Below are 24,699 nucleotides of genomic sequence, written 5' to 3' on the forward strand. Positions count from 1 at the left end.
TATAAATAACCCCTTTTTAGGTTTTAACGCATGTAATAGCTAGAAGTAAATACCTGAAACTATCAAACTGCAACCCACTACTCTGGACTCTTGAAGACGATTGTATAACAAAGTAGCTTACAAGGGGTGACAGTGTGATTGTGAAAACCCTGTGTATCACACTCCCTTTATCCAGTGTATGGATGGTTGAGTAGAAAGATGAGGACAAAAACTAAATGAAAAATGGGATGGGGAGATGACCTGGGTGTTCTTTTTAACTTTTATTTTTTATTCTTTCCGGTATAAGGAAAATGTTCAAAAAATAGATTGGGTGATGCATGCACAACTGTATCATGGTACTGTGAACAGTTGATTGTACACCATGGATGACTGTATGGTATGTGAATATATCTCAATAAAACTGAACTTAAAAAAAAAAAAAACCCACGTGTGCAAACACTGTGCTCTCCCCTGGGAGTAAAATTCGAACAAGGCTCTGTCCCTCTTCATCACGAGCACCCAGCCTTGTCCTCAGAGGGAGCCAGATAAGACAATCCACAGGCTCAACACAGCGTAGTAATGACAGAGACGTGTGCGGGCATTCGGGGCAAGAAGCAGTCCCTGCCCCGGCTCGGGGAAGTCAAGGATGCTCTCCTGGAAGGGTGGCCATGAGGTTCCTCTGAAGGAAACTACGGGATTCAGCCAACAGATGAAGGAACAAAAGGCTTTCCAGGCAGAGGGAACTTCATGTACTAAGGTATGAAGACACACGGTAAAGTGCAAGTCCTCAGGGTGATAATGAACCGGGAGCGGAGCACCCAGGACAGCTGGAAGATGGCACCCCAAGGGGCGTCAGGTGCTGTTCCGGAAGAATTTACATAAAGCAAGGCCCTATTGTATAAATGATCTGAGTGGGGCTGCAGTGGTTACTATCTTTGAAAGAGCAGAAGCGACATTACAACAAGGCAAGCTGCGACAGTCACAGCCACAAGCAGTCTAAGAAGCAGTCGAACGGACGGCAGCAACGTCCCGGCCCACATGGATGCTAGGTTTGAGTGACACAAGTCAAGCACATGTGTGTCCCTTAGATATGATATGTTAACAGGAAAAGAGTCTCCTCGTTGAGGGCTAATGACCAAATTCTTATAGACAGGGCCACAGATAACATTTTTAAACAACCAACTGGAGGTATCCATGCCTCATATAACTCAAAACCTTCTCAGGTCCACAAAGGGGTTAGGCCAAGTCATAAAATAATAAGAGATACTTGTTTTATTATGATAAAAAGGCTTAACATTTTACATACATGTCTTATCTTACATGTTCATGATTCCTGGCTTAAAAGCAAAAACAAACAGCTGAAAGGAAAAGGAACTCTTTCATTTGCCCCACAAATCTCAGAGAGAGTGATGACGGGGTTTTAAGTTCCTGGGTGCAAGTGTTGGCTTTGCTACCACACAGCCCTGAGGTCTTGGCCAGGCCCCTGAAACGCTACGTCTCAGAGTGAGCCTCTGCGACGTGGGGGGCCTTAAAATAAAGAAACACCTCACAGGGCCACTTTGAGGACTGGGCAAAACCACGCCCAGAGCAGGGCTGGGGCTAAGGCAGACTTTCCCCTGCAGCTCCCTGCTTCGCTCACCTTGGACCCATCCTGCCCCAAAGCAATCTGCTGATGGTCAATCACACCTCGGCAGTCAGTTCCACCTCCCCATCAATCCTTTTTTCATATTTAGGGGCATAAAGTGTAATGGTTCCATGTGGGACCAGTTTTGGGCCCCTTCACCTATCACCAATGAAGGTGACAGAATCAGATATTGTCTTATTTGGGAAAAAGTATTTTTAATGTTTATCCTAAAAGACACCACTCAGTCTGACAAACCCCATAGACCAGGGTTATTTTCAAAACAGCAAAGAGCTGTCTGTCTAGGTCTAAATACGAGAGAGGATTCGGGCCCTGAGCAATACTTAGACAGCTCCACCCAGGCCTCGGACAGCTGCGGGTGACAGGCAGTTGTGTTCACTTTGGCCGCCTGCCAGCAAGACTGGCAGGGAATCGTGCATCATTTAAAACGCATTGACTCAGAAGGGTCTATCTTTGATTATGAGCGAATCTCTGGATGCTGACTGCTGGAGCCCTGAGAGCAGGCAGCACCACTGAGTCACATCTCCGTACACATCCTGAAGGGAGTACCCGATTCCCACACCCAGGGGGGCAAGGCCAACCCAAAGACCGTGGACACAGGAAAGATGGGGATCCTTGTCGAAGGCTTTAGAACTTGCCTGAGCTGCTTTAAGGAACTGTTCCCAAAACAACCTGCAAATCCCCTTTTGGAGCCATCACTAAGCTTCATAAATTCAAGAGGCCGAACAGACAGTTTATATTTGACTCAGTCAAGTCAGGACAAATGCCTCTGAAAATACCCCTCGGGCGGGGCCCTTGGGGTTGTGCTGGCTGGATATTCTCTACATCCAAAGCCCTTCTTAGTCTGGAGCTATATGCTATTTTCCAATTCCTTTTGGCCAAGGTATTTCCAAACCTGGGATAATGATCTATTTCTGTATTAATTCATTTATTCAAACTAAAATATTTATTGAGCTCCTGGTTCATGCCAGGCATGGAGCTAGCTCTCGGGACACGTGAGTGGATAATACGTGAGTCACAGCCCCTGCCTTCAAGGTGCTGACTATGGTGACCAAGTCCACCCCACATGAGCCCCAGGAGGTGACATCTCTGTGTCCCCAACAGGGACTGGAAGGCTCTGCTCTGCTCCACAAAGCTCTGCCACCTCAAACTTTCAGATGCTGCTCAGCCTTCAATTCCTCCAGGACTTTGTTCCCATTTCACCCTAGGCTGGGCAAGGACCCCCTCCCCAGTGTCTCCACAGTCCCAGACCTTACAGCATCACGTTGAAGTCATTGGTGTGCAAATGTATGTCAACAACTCAAGCAGGGATCTTTGAGACCAGGGCTGGATCTCAGTGCATCTCTGCATCCCTGTCCCCAGGCCATGAGTGACTATTCAACAGAAATGACCAGTGACACCAGAGCTGAGAAGTAAATGCTGGACAGGTGGGAGTGGGTGGGAAAGCCATCCAGGCATGGAAGTCATCCTGATTTTGATGGGCCAGTGAGCAGGTTTTATAGACTCCTGGACTCCTACCAGGCAGGAGTGTCAGATGCTGCTGGTTACCAGCTTAACAGCCATTCCATGCTTCTTCTTTGCTAAAAGAATGCCGTTTTGTTCAGAATGGCAGCATGTCAACCTCAGAGGAAAAGTCATGATCCACTGGTCTAAACCAATCACAATCATCCTGTTTCCCACTTTCCCGCCTCCCTTGCAGCTATGGGTGGACAGGTGCCCCAGCTCCAGCCAAGGACACCTACACAGAAGTTCTCTATTGCTGGGGAAGGAGTGGTTTCTTGAAAAGCTTTTGGTTTTCCTGGTGTACGGTGATAGACAGGGCTGGAAAAATTAATTCCAGCCTTCCTCCTTTGAGAATTAGACATACTGTCTGGGGACATTCCAGGAGGTTTGGGGAGATGGCAACTCTAACCCTGAAGCAACAGCAGCGATGCCAACCTGAGTGAGCACAAGAAGAATAAACTTCTATTTGCTTGAGCCACTGTAGCTGGGTTTTCTTCACTTCAGCAGCGGGCATTCCAAACTCGCCTGCATCCACTTCCTGCAAGCAACACTGATAAGCCAGAGGACAGGATCTGAGGATCAGATTCTCTTTCTGGATGCCCAAGGACAGTTAACAAGGGTGCTGAGGATTGACACATCATCTTCCTGGTAAAGGAGCTAATGGAAAGACTGGCTTACCTTCACTATCCCAATAAATACGGATCTGTCTGGCTATCGCAGGATCAACGTAAGAAGCATCTCTGGAATAAGGACAGGGGTGAGTTCTCAGGAGCCAAGATTTGTCTTTAATTAGTTCTTGGTTGGTTGATTTTCCTTTTCAAAAGCATGGTGGGGGGGGGGTGGGAAATGGCTGATTGCAAATACCTCGTACCTTTGGAATTCATTTATTGTCTACCCGTTTACATTCATTTCCCTCAGTCTTTGGGTAAGTGGCGCACCTAGTCTTCTGGAGGGAGAAAGACATGTTTTCTCACAGTCTGGATTCTATCACCAGAAGCCGTCAACAGAGGCTGGGATGGACACTGGCTGACCAGGGCTGCTGCCCCAAAGGGAAACACCAGGAATTTACTGCAGTTTCTCTGGGAAGACACTTTAGTGTACTTGTCCTCAGTTTACCAAATGAGAAAATGGGAGTGTGTTCATGTGTTAGGGGAGGGAGGGTTGCACACAATGATCTCGAGTTCCTTGTGTTTTAGTTGACACATCCATGGTTCTTTCTGCACAACACACAGCCATGCCACCCCCCAGCCTCAGCCAAGGGTTCTGCCAGCTGGGAAAGGAGGATGCTGGCAACTATTGAGAGTCCATTGTGTGCCAGTCACTGGGCTGCGGATTTCATCCCAACAATCATGCTAGAGGTAGATTCTGCTCCATTGCACAGATGTAGAAACTGAACCTAGAAGAGGTTGAGAAACTCGCCGGATCACAGGGGCATTTGGATTGGAATAAGGCTCCACCTGAATCTAAAACCTGGGAGTGAAGACGGTGGCCTCAGACCAGGAGATCAGCAGGCCCAGCAGGAGCAAGGGGAGGATGGCTGGGTGGCCCCACTGGGTACCAGAGAGGAAGCAATCAATTCACGTCCATCCGTCACTGCAGCTGCTGCTGAGTGATGCTAACCACAGACAAGATGTATGTTTGTCCAAGTGAGCAGGGAAAGAGGGGGAGGAGGGGAGAGATGAGTCAGCATGCAGCAGACGCTTGCCACAGCTCCTCTGTGCTCCGAGCCCAGCCAGGCCATCGCCCACACATTCTCACTCTCCAGGGCCGGCGAGACCCTGAGCCTTCCGGGGTAACATTCACAATGAGAGCGATTTTGATGGTTCCCGGGGACTGAGGGCCCTGCATGTCTGGTGCTATGGGGGGCTCTCTACATGGGTGTGGGCTGGTGTAGTTATAACCATGTTCAGAGGGGGAAACTGAGGCCCAAGCAACAAAACAGCAGACACATAGAGATGGCTGGCTCCATGCCAACACGGCCCCAAGCACGCTGTGACCGTAACACATTTCATTTAATCCTCCCGCAGCATTAGGAGGAAAGTGCTATTATTCACAGATGTGGAAACTAAGGCCTATAGCAGCTCACGGGATGCCCGAGGCTGCAGAGCTATTGAGAGGTGCCCTGTCGGCTCACGGCTCCAGCAGCCGCTCTTGACCGCTGACCTCGCAGCCTCTCCAGGGGCTGCTCAACATCACCCAGCCAGGAGGGACCCAGGTCTGTCAGTCCCCAAAGCCCGCACCCACAGACAGCTGGCTTGCATCTTCCTGAGGCAGCTCCTGGCACCCTTTCTGCCCCAGAACAACCCTGGCTTGTTCATTTGCTCTCCAAGTTCTGCACACCAGGCCTGCTCGTTAGTGCCCACTTTACAGCTGGCTCTGAGCTGGGCACTGGGGACACGGGGGACGGGGCAGGACAGCACGGCCCTGTCCTCAGGCTTGCGTGCCACTGGCCCCAACGCAAAACTGGGGTCTGCTTGCTTTCTGCCATGAACGATGTTTAAGACAGAAAACACACCCCATGCCTCCAATTTCCTTTTCCAACGACTACAACCACTTGTTCTCCTGCTCCTTCTATTTCTTCTCCTTCTTCTCCTCCTCTTCTCCCTCCTCCCTCTCTCCCTCCTCCTTCTCCGGCTCCTCCAGAAGTTCCCTCACCCAGAAGAACGAGAGGAGTAGAAAGAGTAAGGTCAGGTTCAGGGGCTAGAAATCTATGAACACACACGGGATGATCACGCTCTTTGGGGCAAGGCCCAGGAGTGCTCCGCTGCTGCGACAGCCCAGGGCTCAGCTGCCTATCGGCCACACCTCAGTCCTTCCTATCTCCCCCTCCTTGCAGATGAGAAACTGAGGCTGGGAGCCCTCGACGACCTGCTGGAAACACTGGCTTGTTAGTGGTGGAGACGGATCTGACACTCAGTGTGACCCTGATGCTCCTGCTCCTCCAACCACAGACAGGAGTGTGGGTGCCAGGGGAACACGGACAAAATCAAAGGTGGTACCTCAGGCAGAATACTGGGTGATTTTTATCTCCTTTTACTTTTCTGTATTTCAAGTTTTCTCTAAAGAACATGATTTACTAGCACGTTAAAAAGCATTTTCACTATCATTACTATTTAAAAGCAGGTCTGAGCCATGCCAGGCCCTTACTGCTGGGGCAGCAGGAGGCTGTGGGGTGAGGGGCTGCAGGGTGACGGTCTGCGGGAGGAGCTGTGCGGGGCCGGCAGGTGCCAGGGCTATTTCCAGAGGTAAAGTTAGAGTCCCGCAGGGCAGCTGGGCCTGCGTGGGCTGCAGACACTCCCATGGAGCCTGGAGCCCAACAGAGGGCCCGGCATGGGAAAACACACACATTGGGACCCAGGAGCCAGGCTGGGGAACAGGCCCAGGTCTTCAGGGGAGCCACCACAGGGATGGACAGACAGATAGACAGCAAGATGGACAGATGGGAGCACATTCTGCACAAGTCCTGCCAAGCTGGGAGTGTCAGACGTGGGGTGAGGGTGGGCAGCAGGTGGAGGGGACCCCTGACAAGGAAAGCACCCCTTATTTGGAGTCAGATGGACCAGAGCTAAAACCCTGTGCCTGCACCTGGACCCCAGGTGACCTGGGCACATATCAGCTCTGGGCCTTTCCCCACCTGCCTCTCAAATGCAGCGACGACTCCCGCTTTCCAACCCATCATAAGTGGCCGATGAGACAACGTGTCAAAAAGCCCAGAAAAGTACCAAGTGCTGGAGCAAAGGCAGAAACCACAAAGAGCAAGCCCCTTCCCATGCAAACAAAGGCACTGACTACAGGACTGGCATGTGCCACAGCAGTCCAAGTGCAAGTTCTCGCAGACGCTCAAACTTCACAATGCCCCACGGGCTGTGCGGTTTCCCTGTTTTGTAGTCGGGAAAACTAGGCACAGAGCCCTTGGGCAACGTGCCCAAGGCCTAGAGCTGCCAGGGAAGACTCCAAATGCAGGTGACCTGGTACCCACCTGGATGGACGGTGAGGCGGTGGTGGCAGGCATCCTGGATGGGGGTCTCTCCCTGAGGGCTGGAGGGGCGACTCTGGGCCCGACGCTGCCCCCAGTCCCTGGTAACTAAGGCTAGCTGGCCAGGGAGTCAGGTGTGACCCCCGCAGGCTGTGGGGAGTGTCCGGTGAGGGGCCCATGTTGATGGGCTTAACGTGACGCTCAGCACACAGCTGGCGCTCAGCAGGGCTGCTGGAGGGGATGCTCCGGAAGAGTCTGGGGCTGGGCTGGCTCTGCAGGAAGCTCATTGCTCTTCCTTTCCCTTCCCTTCGGTGGCCAGGAGAGAAAGGAGAGCACCTTCCAGCTCAGAATTTCCTCAGCCGTGAGCCAGGGAGCTGACTCCGCTCCCCAGGAGGAGAGCCTGTTGCTGAGCCCCCTTCCCGAGCCCCCAGCCCTGGCTGACCCTCCCTCAGGCCTTGAGGATGGGGGGCTGGGCCGGGGGTTCCCGTGTCAGGGGCCTGCAGGGTTGCCAGGTTGCACAGAAACAGCAGACAGGAGGGTGCCCATCCTCCAGAGACCCCGTGTGAGAACTGGCCCCTCCACCACCCTCTGCATGTTCTTCTGAAAAAGCCCACAGCTGAAAATGCAGATTTACAGAGAACACGCATTGGAGGGATGCTACGTCAAGGGCAGAAATGGTCTCCATGGGCCTCCGCCAATCCCTCTGACATGAGCCACAAAAGTGAAGGATCAGAGAAGAGTGGCAGGAGGATTCTGCAGTGCTCCTCAGCTCCAACTGGGCTGGGTAAGAGCTCAGTCCAGCCCCATCTGGTGGGAAACAGGGAGGAGAAGGAAAATGCTTGAAAGCCCCACAGTGCACCAGGTACCAGGTAAAGCGGTTTCAGACGGTTTACACGCACTGACTTCACAGCAGCTCTGCAATACAGGCGTGCTTATGGATGGGAAGCCGAGGTTCAGAGAGGTTGAGTAATTTATCCACCATCACACAGCCAGCAAGTGGCAGAGGTGGGCTTTGAACCTAGGCTGTCAGCCACTATACACAGTCTCAGTGTTGGACAGCATGTTGGGTGGGATAGGGTAACAAACAGCCAAGCACTGAACGGCTACCCCAGACCAGGCCTGGCCTCGGGTGCACACAGATCTCCCCCCATCCTCCCCACAACCCTGCAGTGCAGCTTTCATTACCCAGAGTTGGCAGGTGAGCAAGTAGTGTTCCCAGTTGGAAAGACAATGAGTGTTATTCACCACCTCCCAGGGTTGTGACACTGAGTCTGTATGCAGGGGACAGAAAGGACAAAGGCCACGCCCTCTTAAAGTCCCCCACATTAATGGATTTCCTTTCATTCTCTCAGTGGCCTTCCCAGAAGATTCTGTATTTATTCCCAATTCACAGATGAACAAACTGAGGTGCACAAGGGTAAACGAACTACCCAATGTCACTCAGCTGGGAAGGGAGGGCAAGAGGCAGGATTCAAACTCAGTTCTGGCTGAAACTTAGGGGCTATCTATTGAAGTGCTGCAACCCCCAAAGCTATCTGGGAAATTCACTGCCCCAAGCAATCCTTCAGGCCACTCACAGCCCCTGCCCAATGGCTCTTTTTGAATCCCTCCAGTGACAGGGAGCTCACTACCCCCTGAGGGGGCTGCACCGCTGAATCCCCTGAGCTAGAAAGTTGGGCCAGGACAGTTTTTTTGCTGGTGCCAATCCTACCCTCTGGGGTTCCATGGGGCCCAAACCGACCCTCTGGGGCTCCACTGGGCCCTACCCTATTCTTTGGGGGCTCTGTGGGTCCCGAACATACCCACTGGGACTCCAGGGGGCCCAATCTTTCCATTCCCTAGGGGTTCTGGGGCCGCGCACAGCTCAGGAGGCACGAGGATCAGGGCAGGGTGGCCTCTAAGGAGCCCTGAGCTGCAGAGCGGGCCTGGGGGCGGGGGCCGGGCCCCACAGCCATGGGGCTCATTAGCGGCTCCCAAGAAACTAATGAGCAGTGCAGGAATGAGGAGGATGCGGAGCGGCCTGACACCCCACACCTCCCCCCGCACACTCAGAGGTGGCTGCCTGCTGGTTTGTGCGTGAACGTTCCACGGGGGCCTCCAGGACAGCTGTGTGTGTGCAACTGAGGTGAGCTGGTTAGGTACATGTGTCACCGGGTGCGTTTGTGCAACTGTGTGTGTGTGTGTGAGATTGGGTGCTTCTACAGTGGGGCTGCCGGCCTTGAGAGAAGAGAGTTTCACAGGAGCACCTGGGGGACGGGCAGCTGGCGGGTCGCCCTGTCCTTGGGCCCCAGTGGGCTGAACCCCCAGCCTGCGCTCTAGCCACAAGCTGCTCTCTCCCCTCACCAGGGGTCAGCCCTCTTGTCCAGGGCGGGGACACAGGCCCCCACCCACCTGCTCCCGCTGTGCCCACCTGTGCAGGTGGAGCTGCTGGGGCTGCTGGCTTCACCCTCACGACGCAGCCATTCCTGTCCCCCCACTTGCTGTCGGACCCTGAACAGGAAGCTTTCCAGCCTCCTCTTCCTCATCAGAGAATAGCTTGGGCCAGGCTCTCTGTGGAACTCTCTAGGTGTATTTACTAACAGGCAGCCATGCCCTCTGCCTGCCCCACCCTGCCCTGAGAGCCCCCTCTTCTCGGGGATTCTCGTCTGTCTCTCCCAAGTCTCTCCCGCCTCCTTGCCAGCTCATGTCCTTCACGAGCCCCTGAGCACAGGCTGTCGCTGGGCTCCCCCCGGCTCCCCTCTGCTCCCCCCCTCTCCTCTGTCCTGGGCTGCTCTCAGCAAGTTCTGGGGTACGAGGCACCCACACTCACACCTGCGCTGGGGCAGGGCCGGGGCCGGGGGAGGCACGGGGGGCTCTCAGGGCCCATGATTGGAAGAGGCCTCACTCTGGGGGCCATCCTGGCTGCCCTGTCACCTCCCTAATTTGAGGGTCCGAGGACCCTCACTCAGTGCCCCAGCCCTGCTTCTCGGGGGCTTCTGTGTGTTGCTTGAATCCTCTACACAGGTGACTCCATGTCTTCCTAAAACAGGAGGCACTTGGACAACTACACACTTTCTCCTGCCCCATCCCACTTCTTCCTCGGTCCTGCCACCCAGAAGGGCCACTCCGGCCCTCAGCCCGGGAGAGAGCTCAGAATTGTGTTCCCAACCCACACCCATAAGCCCTCTCTATAAAAATAATTCCCTTTGGGAACGTCCCTCCTCCCCCATGGCCTCCCCTTTGGCCCTGTCCGGCCATCTCTCTTGACCATCCCTAGAGGTCACTTTGTCTGTCTGACATGAGGTCTGCACCTCCCCAGGTTTGCTCAGCTCCGTCTGCCACCCCTCAGCTTCTTCAACGAAGATCCCCAACTCCACCATCATTACCCCATCTCCTAATATCCGGCGTTCTCAGCCCCCGACCCCAGAAGGCCGCTCTCCCACCAGGCGTCTGTCAGTCCTGCCGGGACAGGGGCCTCAGGGACTCCCACACCCTGGAGGGGCTAACCACCCTCAGAGCCTGTGACCCCACACGCCATCCTTGGATTCAGACGGAGCCCATGGGGTGTGGACACTGCCTTCCCACAGCTGCCCAGGCAGGGGTCCCACAGCCTGCAGAGGAGCCAACCCTGCCCGGGGGAAATGAAACGCCCAAGAGACAGGAAAGAGCTAGAGGCCAATTCTCGGAGACCCCCGGCCCTGTCCACTGACGATGGCGAGGTGCAGTGATTCCACGCAGGCTGCTCTGCGGACACCGTGCTGCGGTGCAGCTGCTGCCCACTCGGGACCACCCTGCTTTGCAGCCAGGTTCCTTCCCACCACTCCTTCCCTCCTGCTACACTGGGCGGGACCCCACCACCCAGCTCAGGACCCCACCACCCAACTCGGGACCCCACCACCCAGCTCGGGACCCACCACCCAGCTCGGGACCCCACCACCCAGCTCGGGACCCCACACCCACCTCACGACCCCACCACCCAGCTCATGACCCCACCACCCGGCCTCAGAACCCACCACCCACCTCATGACCCCACCACCAACCTCAGGACCCACCACCCAGCCTTGGGACCCCACCACCCACTCTCAGCATGTCCCCTTTGCCACCGGCTGCCCTCCTTATTCTGATGCACCGTCGCTGCAATCCATTTCCCACCCCACAGCACAGGTGAGCTGACAGCATCATAGACAGCGCCCCACCCCACACACACACACACACACACACACACACACACACACACACACACACACACACGCTCAAACTCCTTCAGTGGGTCCCGGGGGTATGTTCGGTTTGTGGAAAATTCACCAATCTGTACATGCATTTGTATATGCATTTTCCATATAGTTTCTCATCCTTCACTCAAACGTTTAAAACAAAACAATAAATCCTTCAGGGGCTCGCCACTGACCCCAGAATAAAACTCCAAATTCTCCCCGTGGCCGCAAGACCCTACAGAAGCTGGCTCTGTCCACACGCCAGTCCCACCTCAGCCACTGCCCTATGAACCCAAGACACCGCGGGACCACTGGCCGGCGTGCACCTCGATCACGCCCCACGGCTCCTTCGGATAAAGTTTCCTCCACCTGGAATGGTCTTCCCACTTTTCTTGTGGCCCCATAACCGTGTGCCCTAAATCAGACCCTTTGTGTTCATTTGTTTTCTCTTAGCCTCCTTTGTTCATGCCTGACTGAGCACTTCTCATAACTTCCAGCCATAATTTTCATTTACAGTGTTTATATGCTAATTTTTATTGGTTTGTTTTCCCCTGAGACACCAGCTCTGTGTGGACAGGGATTGTGTTTACCACATTAACTAATGTACTCAGTATCCTACGCAGTCACAATTTGTAGCTCGTGGTCATCATTGAACTGATATTTGCTGAAACAATGAAGAAAATTGTTTATTTTGTTTGGTCACAGGGCCGTAAGCTGGTTTGTTTTATAATCCCCAAGTTTTAGAGAAGGAAATGCGAGTCAGGGGGCCACGGGACATCCTCAGGGGCACGCGGACACCTGATAAGAGCATGGGGGACACTGTGTCGGGCACGTGTGCTGGGCCAGGAGCTGCCCAAGCACGTTCCACACTGTAATTTATTTAACCCTCACGGTGGTAGTGCAATTGCGGTACCCATTTTAAGGAGATGGCGTCAAGGCACAGGCAGGTTTGGTAATAAGTAAAGAGATGACAAACGGCCAACCCAGGAATTCAAACTTAAGTCCATCAGTCCAAACATCCCAGCACTTAACTCGGGAGTTAAGATTTTTTTTTAAATTTAAAAATCCTCTAAGAGCCCAGATTTTTCACAGGTCCTCACTACAGGTTTGCTGACTCTCCGTCTCTTTCTTTGCCGGGGCCTGAGGCCAAGCGTGGCTCCAATCCCAAAGACCTGATGGCCCATCGTGGCTTCCACGCACCCCAGCCTAGTCCCGGAGTTTCTCCAGCCATGACGGAAGGTGTTGCCGGGGCCCCTTATCTAGCTAACCCTGCGAGCCAGGTTCCCCAGCTCTACGTTTCTAACTATCCCTGCCTGAATGGGGGCTCTCATTTCAGACTTACAGGAGAGACAGCAGGAGTCCGGGAAATGACTTGGGTAGTGTTTCAAGCTCCTGGCCGGCCAGGGCAGCACCATCTCTCAGACCCATGCCGGGCTGCATCAGGGGCCCGGGGGAAAGACATGAAGGCCCGGGCGGCCGCCTGACTTCAGGGTTCCGGTGTGCAAAGAAATGGCACCATGCAGGCCATCCTCACTTCCTAGGCCTTAGCGTCTGCAACAGGGATGACAAGAAGGAGGTGCCAGAGCGTGAGGCTGGGCCGGGACCTCGATGCGCCAGATGTGGGCAAATCCATGGAAATCCACAGTCCGTTCGGCTGTCTACGGTTTTTCTGTAGTAGTTGAGTAGTCCTTTGCTTGCCCAGACCCTGAGGGCGCTTCTCTGAAGTGGGGAATGCAGAAGGCAAGTGGGGATGAGCACACATTCACGCAGGCAATTTGAGCTACATTCCCTCACAGGGCCCTCCTGACATACCTATGAGTCACTCATGGTGTTGGAGTCAGAAGTGTGAAGAGAAGAAGGCCAGGCCGTGGGGTGGGCCGTGGGCTAGGGTGTGACCCCTTGAGCCAACACGTCACTGCGTTTCACTTCAAGGAGTCTAGGAATTGTAAATTCAAACCTGCATCCCAAGCAGTGGTGCAGGTCTATTTGTCAAGTTAGGAGGATGGAATATATTTTCCGGGACACTTTTTACACTTGATCTGTAACTCATAAACACCTATGCACGTCACACGTGGCCTCCTTTCTTTTCTTGCCCCAGGGGTGTGGGCCAGGGGCTGACCCAATTGCAGAGGTGATTTGGCCAAACTCGCTCAGCTCAGCTCCAAAGCTGCACCCCTGCCTCACATGCAACCAGCACTGCTCCTGAGTACAAGGTGCCAAGAAGCCTTTCTATTCCCAGATTTGGGGGTCCAAGTCTGTAATGGAAAACACCTAGGCAGTAGGTACTGAGTGATGCCAGACCCTGCCCCGCAGGAGGTCCTGGGAACACCTCATTATCACCTTCCTCCCAGTTTTTTTTTTTTTAGCATCTGGTTTTCAGATTGATGTAAATAAGAAACTCCTGTAAAAACAAACAAAACAGCCTGCCTACATTTCAGTTACCATATCTAGTAACATCAGCTGGTCAGATTTCCAGCAAAGGTCTGTGGGAGTGTGCATTTCACAAGTGCAGCCAGATGCTCAAAATGCAGACCCTAATTTTAATAAAGCTGTTTTCTTCTAGGCAATTGCATATAGCCTGTTGCAGGGTGAGGGGAAGAAGGAAAGACAATGGCTAGTCCTGAACGTCCCCGGCAAGGTTTGGAAATATTTGCGTGATTTGTGTGTGCAAAGATACATGCATCTGTACATGTATACATGTATACATGTATACATGAATAAGCATGTGTGTACCGTGCTCATATGCTTGTCTGAGTATATGTCTATGGGGTAAATTCAAAGAAACCAGAATCAGTTTACTAAAAGGAAAAAAAGACAGACACATTTTGCAGCAAAATAGGTCACATAAAATACACTGCTTTGATGATTTTTTTTTCCCCTCAGCCTTCCAAGTAGGCATGAGGTTTTATCAGAAGCATTGCGAGTGATCAGCCACATTTCTTGGAAAGTTCCTAGAGAGCCTAGAAAGCCCTGTGTCCCTACTTGCCTTCTAGTAAAGTGACTGAGTTCAGCTTGGGAAAGCTTAGCTGCAGGACCTGAGACACACTCAAAAATGCAGACTTTCTCTCTGTATTTAATTACATAGGTGCATATTTATAGATAGGTATCAATTTGCATATGGATTGTGTATGTGTATATATACTTTTTGCAAGTAACAATTAAGCAGTGGCCACTAAACCTTAATCCACTGACCAACTCAAAACTGAAACCACAATGTGAAATGTACAGTCAACCTCCGTGAGCTGGATGCTTGGGCATGACACGATTCTGGTAAATGAGACTGTCAGTGCCAAGTGGGTGCTTTGTCTCTGTTACTTGGGATGGCTCTGGGGACAGAGAGTGGTGTGGCTGGTGCAAGGCCCCTCGGCCAGGCAGTGGCAAGGGGTGGGCACTGATTCACGTCTGACCTCAAAGCCCTTTCTAGGCCCAATGGGGCCAAGGAATCCTTGCCCGAGCCCAGGAGGGTGTGAGGATTTCTCTGAGTCTGGGTTTCCTCACCCTGACAATGGAGATGGTCATTACCAATCTGATGAGTCACCGATCGCAGTTGTTACTGTTCTTATTGAGGTGTTATTATTGTAGTTAATATTTTCATGGCAGGTCTTTATAAAAAAGAACATGCTAGGAAAATGAAAGGGCCCAACTATAGCATAACTAGAACTGAGACCCTACTCAGGAAGGGAATCAAATGGAATCTAAAGTTCGCTGGTCATGAGCCCCACAGATAGCAGCCACCCCTAAGAATGATAAGCAGAGGAGGCGTATGTAATCAGACGTCTCACAGAGGGGGCAGCTGGTCCTGTAGGGAGGTGACCCAAACTGGAAGACGGGTAAGAGGGGCCTTCTAAGAGGGATCCCCCAGTTCCCCAAGGAGGAAGCCAAGGCCCAGACAGAGCATCTATCCAAGGTCAGGAGTCGGTGGCGACGACTTCAGATGCAGCTGTCCTATCAGGATACCTGATCAAGGGTCAGCTTTTTCTTTCCTGCAAAAGGTCAGACAGGAATGACTTTAGACTTCAGACGTCACAGGGTCTCTGTTGCAACTACTCAACTCTGATGTTGCAGCATGGAAGGAGCCTCAGGCAACAGACAGATGATTTGGCACAGCTAGATTCCAATAAAACGTCACTTACAAAGTGGATGGCTGTCTAGATGAAGCCTGGGCTCTGTGATCTGCATTTCCTGCTCAAACGGAACGACTTCCTTTACAAGGCTCACGACCGACGAACTTTAGAATCTGCTTGATTCCCTTCCTGAGCAGGGGTCTCAGTTCTAGTCATGCGATCATTGGGCCCTTTCATTTTCTCTAGCATGTTCTTTTTTATAAAGGCCTGCCATGAAAATATTAACTACCATAATAACACCTCAATAAGAACAGTAACAACTGCGATCGGTGATTCATCAGATTGGTAATGACCACCTCCATGGTAAGGGTAAGGAAACCCAGACTCGGAGAAGTGAGTCCTTGGCAGGGGTCACCTGGCTGGCAGGTGGCAGAGCTGAGATCCTATGCAGATCTCCGCATTCAGACCCAATGACTTAGCAGTGCTGCACAGTAACGAGTTGATGTGTCACGGTCACCGTTTGAACTTGTTTACACATACAGAGCAGTTTTTGTGCGTGTGCCACTACTCTAGAAAGTAGATAGTGTTATTATTGCCTTCACTTTACAGGGAAAACTAAGGTTTAAAGAAATTAAATAATTTGTCAAAATAAACAGAAAAACCTGGATTTAAACCCAGGCCTTTAGACCTCAGAGTCCACCTGCTTATCCCTGATGCTATAAAGTCAGAGCTCCCGAGGGAGAGAAGACATGTCAGAAGTCGCAGGCCTTCCGCAAATCCTCATGTAATTCCCTCATACCCCCTAAGGCATGCCTTCTCAAACAGGGTGAGATCATCTGCAAGAGGGCAAACAAGGGTGAAAATCTCAGATATGACAATGGTCTGTGGCTTTCCAAAGCTCAATTCTACCCCAAAACATAAACAGACATACAGAATATCCATGGTATTAAAATTTCAAGGAAGGGGACTGATTAGGGGAAAAACATCTAAAAAGACTCCTTTGAGGTGGAAATAATGAAAAAAGTATCGAGAGACTGCTGTAAGTGAAAGGTATTTAACTTGATCACCTTTCTGGAAAGTAATCTATGTATTTAAAAAGTTCCTGGAGAACCTAAGATGGCAGTTAGATGAGACAGGACAAAAAAACACCTCCTTGAAAAATACTAGGTAAAAGCCAGAAAGTGACCCAGAACACCAGTTCCAGCAATGCACCAGCCAGACAAGATCTGCTAAGTCCACAGGGACCGTGTACTTGGTGAAACTGGGAGTCTGCATTCTGAAACGAGTGAGTAAGCCGCTGAATATAAGGCAGCCACGCGGCATTGTGGGGAAACTGAGGGTTGGCATTTGGAGGCGGACTAGTTCTTGTTTAAAAAAACCCAAAAGCAGTTGCATATATGGCAGTGAGAACCGTGCAGTGAAGCGCAGCAGGAACGGGCTGTGCGAACACCTCAATATCTGGCGTGGAACATAGCCTTGCGCGCCCGCTGCTAATTGTCTCAGAGCGAGGAAGGCAGAGGTTAGCCAAAAGGGGAAAAGAACCCACACGCCTTGCAGCCATCTTCCCATCAGGCTGGGAATGCTCCTGCCCAGCACCAGGGCCTTAGCCTAGAGCCACACCAAGAAACCCAGTGTGAAGGGGGTGTTTCCAGCAGCACATGCACACGCCACAGTGTCAGGCGTGGACAATAGCCTTTCACACACCCACAGCTAACTGTCCCAGAGCTGGGAAAGAGGAGTTGTGCAAAAAGGGGGAAATTGGCATGCCCCATTCAGCCATCCTTACAGCAGGCTGGGAATCCCTTTACATGGCCCGGCGGCCCAGAACTTCCCTTGAGGGATGGCGCACACTTGTGACATAGCACAACCTTCCTTCAGCAGAGGCTCTAGAAGGGCACAGCTTGGAAGAGGGATCCACTCAGAAATCCCAGGGACACTACGCCAGTGCCAAGAACTTGTGGGTCAGTGGCAGAGACTATCTGTGGCGAGACTGAAACAAAGGTTTAGACTCTTGCAACAGCCTTAAATCTCCAGGAACACCTGGGAGGTTTGATTATTAAAGCTGCCCTGCCTCCCTAACTGTTCAGACACACGCCCCATGTTCAGGGCAGGCAGCACCAACAACACACCCAAACTTGGTGCACCAGTTGGACCCCACAAGAATCAAACCCCCACACACCACAAAGACAAAGTTGGAGAGAACTGACTTGAGGGGAATAGGTGACTCGCGGATGCCATCTGCTGGTTAGTTAGAGAAAGTGTATGCCACCAAGCTGTAAATCTCACAAATTAGAGATTCATCTTTGAATAATCCTACATATCCTAAAAGAACCCTATCAAGCAAAGCAAAGGCCAAGAGGCCAAAAACAAAAGAAAATTTTAAAGCATATGATAAAACCAGATGAAATGGATAACCCAAACCCAAACACCAAATCAAAAGATCAGAGGAGACACAGTACTTGGAGCAATTAATCAAAGAATTAAAGACAAACAACGAGAGCATGGCACAGGATATAAAGGACATGAAGAAGAGCATGGTACAGGATATAAAGGACATGAAGAAGACCCTAGAAGAGCATAAAGAAGAAATTGCAAGAGTAAATTAAAAAAATAGATGAACTTATGGAAATAAAAGAAACTGCTGACCAAATTAAAAAGATTCTTGATACTCATAGTACAAGACTAGTGGAAGCTGAACAATGAATCAGCAACCTCGAGGACCAAAGAATGGAAAATGAAAGAACAAAAGAAAGAATGGGGAAAAAAATCAAAAAAATCAAAACAGACCTCAGGGATATGATAGATAAAATAAAACATCTAAATATAAGACTCATTGGTGTCCCAGAAGGGGAAAAGAAGGGTAAGGGTCTAGAAAGTGTATTCAAAGAAATTGTTGTGGAAAACTTCCCGAACCTTCTACACAATATAAATACACAAGCATAAATGCCCAGTGAACGCCAAATAGAATAAATCCAAATGAACCCACTCCAAGACATATTCTGATCAGACTGTCAAATACTGAAGAGAAGGAGCAAGTTCTGAAAGCAGCAAGAGAAAAGCAATTCACCACATACAAAGGAAACAGCATAAGACTAAGTAGTGACTACTCAGCGGCCACCACAGAGGCGAGAAGGCAGTGGCATGACATATTTAAGATCCTGAGAGAGAAAAATTTCCAACCAAGAATACTTTATCCAGCAAAGCTCTCCTTCAAATTTGAGGGAGAGCTTAAATTTTTCACAGACAGACAAATTCTGAGAGATTTTGCTAATAAAAGTCCTGCCCTACTTGAGATACTAAAGGGATCCTTACAGACAGAGAAACAAAGAAAGGAGAGAGAGACATGGAGAAAGGTTCAGTACTAAAGAGATTCAATATTGGTTCAATAAAGGACATCAAGAGAGAGAGGGGAAAAATATATCTGACAAACATAAACCAAGGATAGGATGGCTGATTGAAGAAATGCCTTCACAGTAATAACATTGAATGTAAATGGATTAAATTCCCCAATTAAAAGATATCGGTTGGCAGAATGGATCAAAAAATATGAATCATTATATGTTTCATACAAGAGACTCATCTTAGACACAGGGACACAAAGAAATTGAAAGTGAAAGGATGGAAAAAATATTTCATGCAAGCTACAGCCAAAAGAAAGCAGGAGTAGCAATAATAATCGCAGATAAAATAGACTTTAAATGCAAGGATGTTAGGAGAGACAAAGAAGGTCACTACATACTATTAAAAGGGGCAATTCAACAAGCAGAAATAACAATCATAAATATTTATGCACCCAATCATGGTGCCACAAAATATATGAGACAAACACTGGCAAAACTAGAGAAAGCAATGCATGGTTCCACAATAACTGCGGGAGACTTCAACACATCACTCTCTCCTATAGTTAGATCAACCAGACAGAAGACCAATAAGGAAATTGAAAACCTAAACAATCTGATAAATGAATTAGATTTAACAGACATATATAGAACATTACATCCCAAATCACCAAGATACACATTCTTCTCTAGTGATCACGGAACTTTCTCCAGAATAGACCATATGCTGGGACGTAAAACAAGCCTCAATAAATTAAAAAAATTGAAATTATTCAAAGCATATTCTCTGACCACAATGGAATACATTTAGAAGCCAATAACCATCAGAGACTTAGAAAATTCACCAACACCTGGAGGTTAAACAACACACTCCTAAAATAAACGGTTTATAATGTAGAATATAGGGGAACTAGCAACAGAGAGCAATTAATGAAGGGGGAACGATAACCTAATAAGAACAGATAAGCTATCGTGGGTAAATTTAACGTTCTGGGAATGCCCAGGAATTACTTTGGTTTGTTAATTTCTGATGGGTATGGTAGGAACAAGTTCACAGAAAAGTTGCTATATTAGGTTATTTTCTTGGGGTAGAGTAGGAACATGTTGGAAGTAAAGTAGTTATTTTAGCTTGGTTGTCTTTTTCTTACTCCCTTGTTATGGTTTGTTTGAAGTGTTTTTTTATCGTATATCTTTAAAAAAAAATTTTTTATATAGTTAATTTAAAAAAAGTTAATTAAGAGTTAATGACAATCAATGCAAGATATGATACTGGAGTGTATCTAAGTATGGAGGAGAAAAGCTCAAAGGGGGCATAAGGAAAAACTGGAACATAGACTTTAAGCTTCATATCCATATTAATTTTCTTGAACTAACTGCAGTTAAGTTAATGACGTAAGTGAATATCCTTGTTTGTAGGAAATGTGCATGGAAGTGTTATGAGTTCATGGAGTATGATATATGCAACCTGCTCTCAAATGTACAGAGGATGATAAATGGGTAGATAGAAAATTGACAGAAAGATAATAGATACAGTTGAAAGAAAGGGGGGGACGGAGGGAGGGAGAGAGGAAGGAAGGAAGGAAGGAAGGAAGGAAGGAAGGAAGGAAGGAAGGAGGGAAGGAAGGAGAAAGAAAGGTACAGCAAAGGTAGCAAAATATAAAATTGGTAGATACAGATATCTGGGAGTGGGGGGGGTGTTGGAGTTCTCTGTATGGGGTTTGTATTGTATTTGCAACTGTCCTATATGTTTGAAATTATTTCAAAATAAAAATTAAAAATTAAATTAAATTAAATTAAAAATAAAAAAGTTCCTAAGCACAAACACTTGTCCCACATGCCTGGGGCCAGCACTGGCAAAGCCGCCCCCCTGTCCTAACTCATCAGCTCCTCGCAATAATCCACGGCAGGCGTGCGGCCAACCCCTTTCTACAGAGAAGAGATGAGGCAAAGAGAGGTGAAATCAGGGCCTCTAAGGTTTCACAGGGGGACGCAGGCAGAGCTGGGAGGGAAGCCCTTTGACCACACCAACCTCTTCGTGGAATCAACCTGCAGGAGTAAATCTACAGGTATATACAGAGCCCAGCAAGACAAAGCCCCACAATGCACTGTTAGAACAAAGCAAAACAAGGAAGCAAGATAAATGATCATGAGTTCAGAATAACTGAAGAAATGATGGGCTATACTTATAGCCCAAGAAGACACATTTGTTATAAAGAATGAGCTAGGGCCACATACCCTGACTGAAAGCAAGCTGTTTTCAATGCATAGATTCCATAGTTTCAGATAGAGGCAGAAGTCAGGCAGGGAAAACGCTCCCCACGGTCCCCAGAGGTCATCTCTAGGCTTGGTTCTGGCAGGGCAGAGCTGGGAGACAAGTTTCTCTCCCTTGATTTATATATAAAAAAATAAAGGATGGGTGGTTTTTAGTTTTTCATCATTTTCAGTAATGGCCTAATTAAAAAACCCCCAGCACATAATCAGACTTGAGTAACCCAGTGACTAATCCTGGCAGCTGGCATCCATCATGACAAGTTTTCCCAGGAGGACCTCGGTGACCTCTAGGTGAAGGGCAGGGGCCCAGGACTAAACTGCTTCCCGAGGCCGACGCGGTCCCGAGGACCCAGCCACAGATATCTACGTGGCGGCTCCAAACCCACAGCCGCTGCTGCTGCCAAGCCCTCACGGCCTTTGGACCCACCCAGCGCGAATAGCCGGGTGGGGCCCTCTGCGGCCACACACATGTGCCCAGATGGGTGAGTGTGTGTGTCCTGAGCTCTCCACAGGGTCTCTGGGCTGGGCAGAGGGGTGTGGGCAAGCAGGCAAGAGTGTGGTCAGGAAGGGACAGACCCCGGGGACTTTGTGTCCTTGCTGAGGTCTTTACAAAGCCCTCAGAGGTTCACGGGGAGAGGTGGGCTCAAAGAATCCCCCCGCCGGCCATGCCACCCGGACAGGCCCACAGAGGCCTGGGCTTGGCGCTGTCTGCTGGGTCCCGAGGGGGAGAGTGTCACCGGGACTTGACACTGTGGCCGGCCTGGACCTGCTCCTCTTGCTGCAGGAACCAGGGAAAGTAAAGCTACTTGGCCAAGCCTCCATTGCTGATTCTCAAAAATGGGGATAACAACACTTTCCGCCTACGTCCTCTAAGCTGCTAGCACTGCCCCTCCATCCAGACACCCCGGCCACACGCTAAGCCCCTCCAGCGAGCCAGGTGGACAACCCTTGGGCCTTGGCTTCCACCATTCCCTGTGCCTGGAACCCATGGTCCATCGCTCCTGGCATGGACGGTTACTTCTCGTCAGTCCAAGCTCAACTCAAGTTTTCTCTCTTCAAATCTCCATCTGAGATATTTAGAACCATCTCCCTGCTTTCTTTTCCTCAAAACACTTCTCACTATATGAAATTATCTTGCCATTGGCTTGATTTGCTTCATTACCTATCTCCCTTCCTTTCTAAAAAAGTCACCCTAAAAGTCACCGAGAACGAAGAAGCATATCCGTCTCGGTCACCACTATGACCTCAGAAAAACACCTGGGAGATAAGAGGGATTCGATGATGGGGCACTGATAAAAAATAACCAGTAAGATACCCGAAGAGCCTTTAAAAACCCATTATTGTGAAAATCAACAAAAGTCCATCTATTGCATTTACAAGTAAACAAGCAAATTGTTATTTACTTGAAATCGTTTGCACTAGAGTAAGGGAAAGAAAAAGTACAAAAACTTGTTCAAGGAAACCTAATAACAGGCTCACTGGGACGGAGCAGCCCAAGCGGTCTGCATGCCGGCCCCAAGTGAAGCCGCAGCGGAGGGAGGGCACCGGCAGTCAGAGGGCTCTCCCCAGCCTCAGGCCACCCCAGCATCCCCAGAAAGCAGCCCGCGAGGGGGCTGCCAAGAGTCACAGGCTAACCTTAAAAGCTGACTTTTCCTGTGAGAACTACCGGTGGAAACTAAAATTCATCTCCCCCTTTCACACAAGAAGCTGCTCAGCTGTCCCTGCCAGCCCGTCTTCCCAGCGAGTCTCCCATCTGGTAGTGACAGCTCCCCGTGGGGCAGGCGTGCAGCTGAGCAGAACAGCAGCACCAGGCGCCCCAGGGTGCAGGAGCTGCAGACAGGCTCTAAGAGGGAGCTCCTCGCCCAAGGGGAGAGGCGACAGGACCACCAGCGAGTGTCCCCAGAATAGCAGTAGGCGGAGGCCCTGTCAGCTGCGGCCAGTGCATTCCACAGGCTCCCTGACGGCCAACGATTAGCTATATAAAGGCTGTTCGGGCCGAGCCGGGTGCAGAGAGCCGTAATTACAGCCGCCGCCTCGGCCCCAGCCCGTCCCCAGCAGGAAGTGGAGGCTGAAACAGGGGTCCCCTGGGACCTTCTGTCAGGCCACAGGAAGCAGAAGTTTAAACAGTGACACGGAGGGCTGTCTTGGAGGGGCCCAAAGCCAAAGGCCCCTGGGTCACTTCAGACCTCAGGGGAGGGGCCCTCATGTCCAGGGTGACGGTGTACATGAAGGATGGGGAGGGCCCCTGGGTCTAAGAAACAGAATTCCATCAGCCATTCTGCTACTGTTATTGTTGAGGCTATTGTTATTCTATCACAGGTTTGCAGATATTCCTTTTCATCTATAAAATGGGGATAATGATTTATTTAAGCACTGTGAGCTTCACTCATTTACTGAACAAAGATTCATGGAGCCGGCCCTAAGGCAGGCCCTGGCTATGTGCTTAACAATTAAATATCCAACAGGGTCCAGCAGAGTGGACGGAAAGGACTCGCATTCTGAGGCAGCAGGTGCTGGATGAAGAGTTTAACGCCCTGTTCTTTGCAATCCCGGATCAGCTATTTAGCCCCTCTATGCCTCAGTGCCATCTACAATAAAAGAGGAAGAGCAAGAAGATTATTTTGAGGATTGTGGCAAGAGTTAATTGAAATGACAGAATTAAAGATGTTTCCTGAAAAGCATAACTTGCAGGTAAGAATTCAGGACCCGGGGACAAAGAGAGCAGGGCTAAACTCCCAGCTCTGCTCCTCGCTAGCCGTGCTGCCTTCAGAGGGTAACAGGACCTCTTTCCAAGACAAATCGGGGATAAAAGTGCAAACTCAATTATAGGGTCATTGTAAATATTAACTCTGATAATGTATGTAAGCATAGAATAAATCATAGATGTGTTAGTAACACTAAGTTATCACATTTGCAGATGGGTGAGGGAGTGTTTCTACAGGATAATATGATGTCAGTGGCAGGATGTGCAGCTGGAATTCAACAGAGCACTTGGTGCACTGTTGAGCGAAGGCAGGTTGAGGGCAGGTTAGAGTCTGTCTCCACGGTCCTTGTTTCACCCAAGGGAGAGTGATATCAATGGCAGGATTCAGCCTTTCCCAGCCAGCCTCCTTTTTCAGACCCTCACCAAATTCCAAGACCTAATCATTTTTCTCTGCCAACCTAAAGATGCATGAGCTCAAACCTGCAGCTTTTTTTGGCCATAATGTCAGATTTGTGTATCATTGTATATGCATACATCATTATTCTTTGCACTTTGGAGGGAGTGGAGCATTGCGCAAGTATTTCTAATTTGCACATGACAACTGCCAGCACAGGACTGAAGGTCACTACCTTCAATTGCCGTTAAACCCTGTGTCGGCAGCCTCTTCTACATGCCAGGCTCAGATCCAGGCACTTGGGACTCAATAAGGGACAGATCTGCCCTTGTGGACCTTATATTCCTGGGTGGGAAGACAGAGATTAGGCAGATAAGGTGTTGTAGATATAAGACATCAGGTGGCAATTACTCCATAGTGTAATTATCAGTCTATCACCTGCTGCCCGACTAGACAAGAGCTCCTCAAGGACAAAGAAAATGTCAGACCCATTACTGGTCCCACCCCTTCACCTGGCACATGCCCCAGCACAGAGGAAGCACTCAAAGTGGGGTTCTTGAACAAATGAATGAATGAGTTGAATTAAATGGTTATTATAATGCATGGTGATGGATGGATGGATGGATGGATGGACA

General features: G+C 50.0%; 1 protein-coding gene across 3 annotated transcripts in view; it reads right to left on the reverse strand.

Moving 5' to 3' along the window:
- COL22A1 (collagen type XXII alpha 1 chain) overlaps positions 1 to 24,699 on the reverse strand; it is a 299,863-nt gene that overhangs the window by 247,690 nt on the left and 27,474 nt on the right. The gene's annotated exons all lie outside the window — the stretch shown is intronic.

Source organism: Choloepus didactylus, chromosome 14 (assembly GCF_015220235.1).
Source record: "Choloepus didactylus isolate mChoDid1 chromosome 14, mChoDid1.pri, whole genome shotgun sequence".
Taxonomy (NCBI): domain Eukaryota; kingdom Metazoa; phylum Chordata; class Mammalia; order Pilosa; family Megalonychidae; genus Choloepus; species Choloepus didactylus.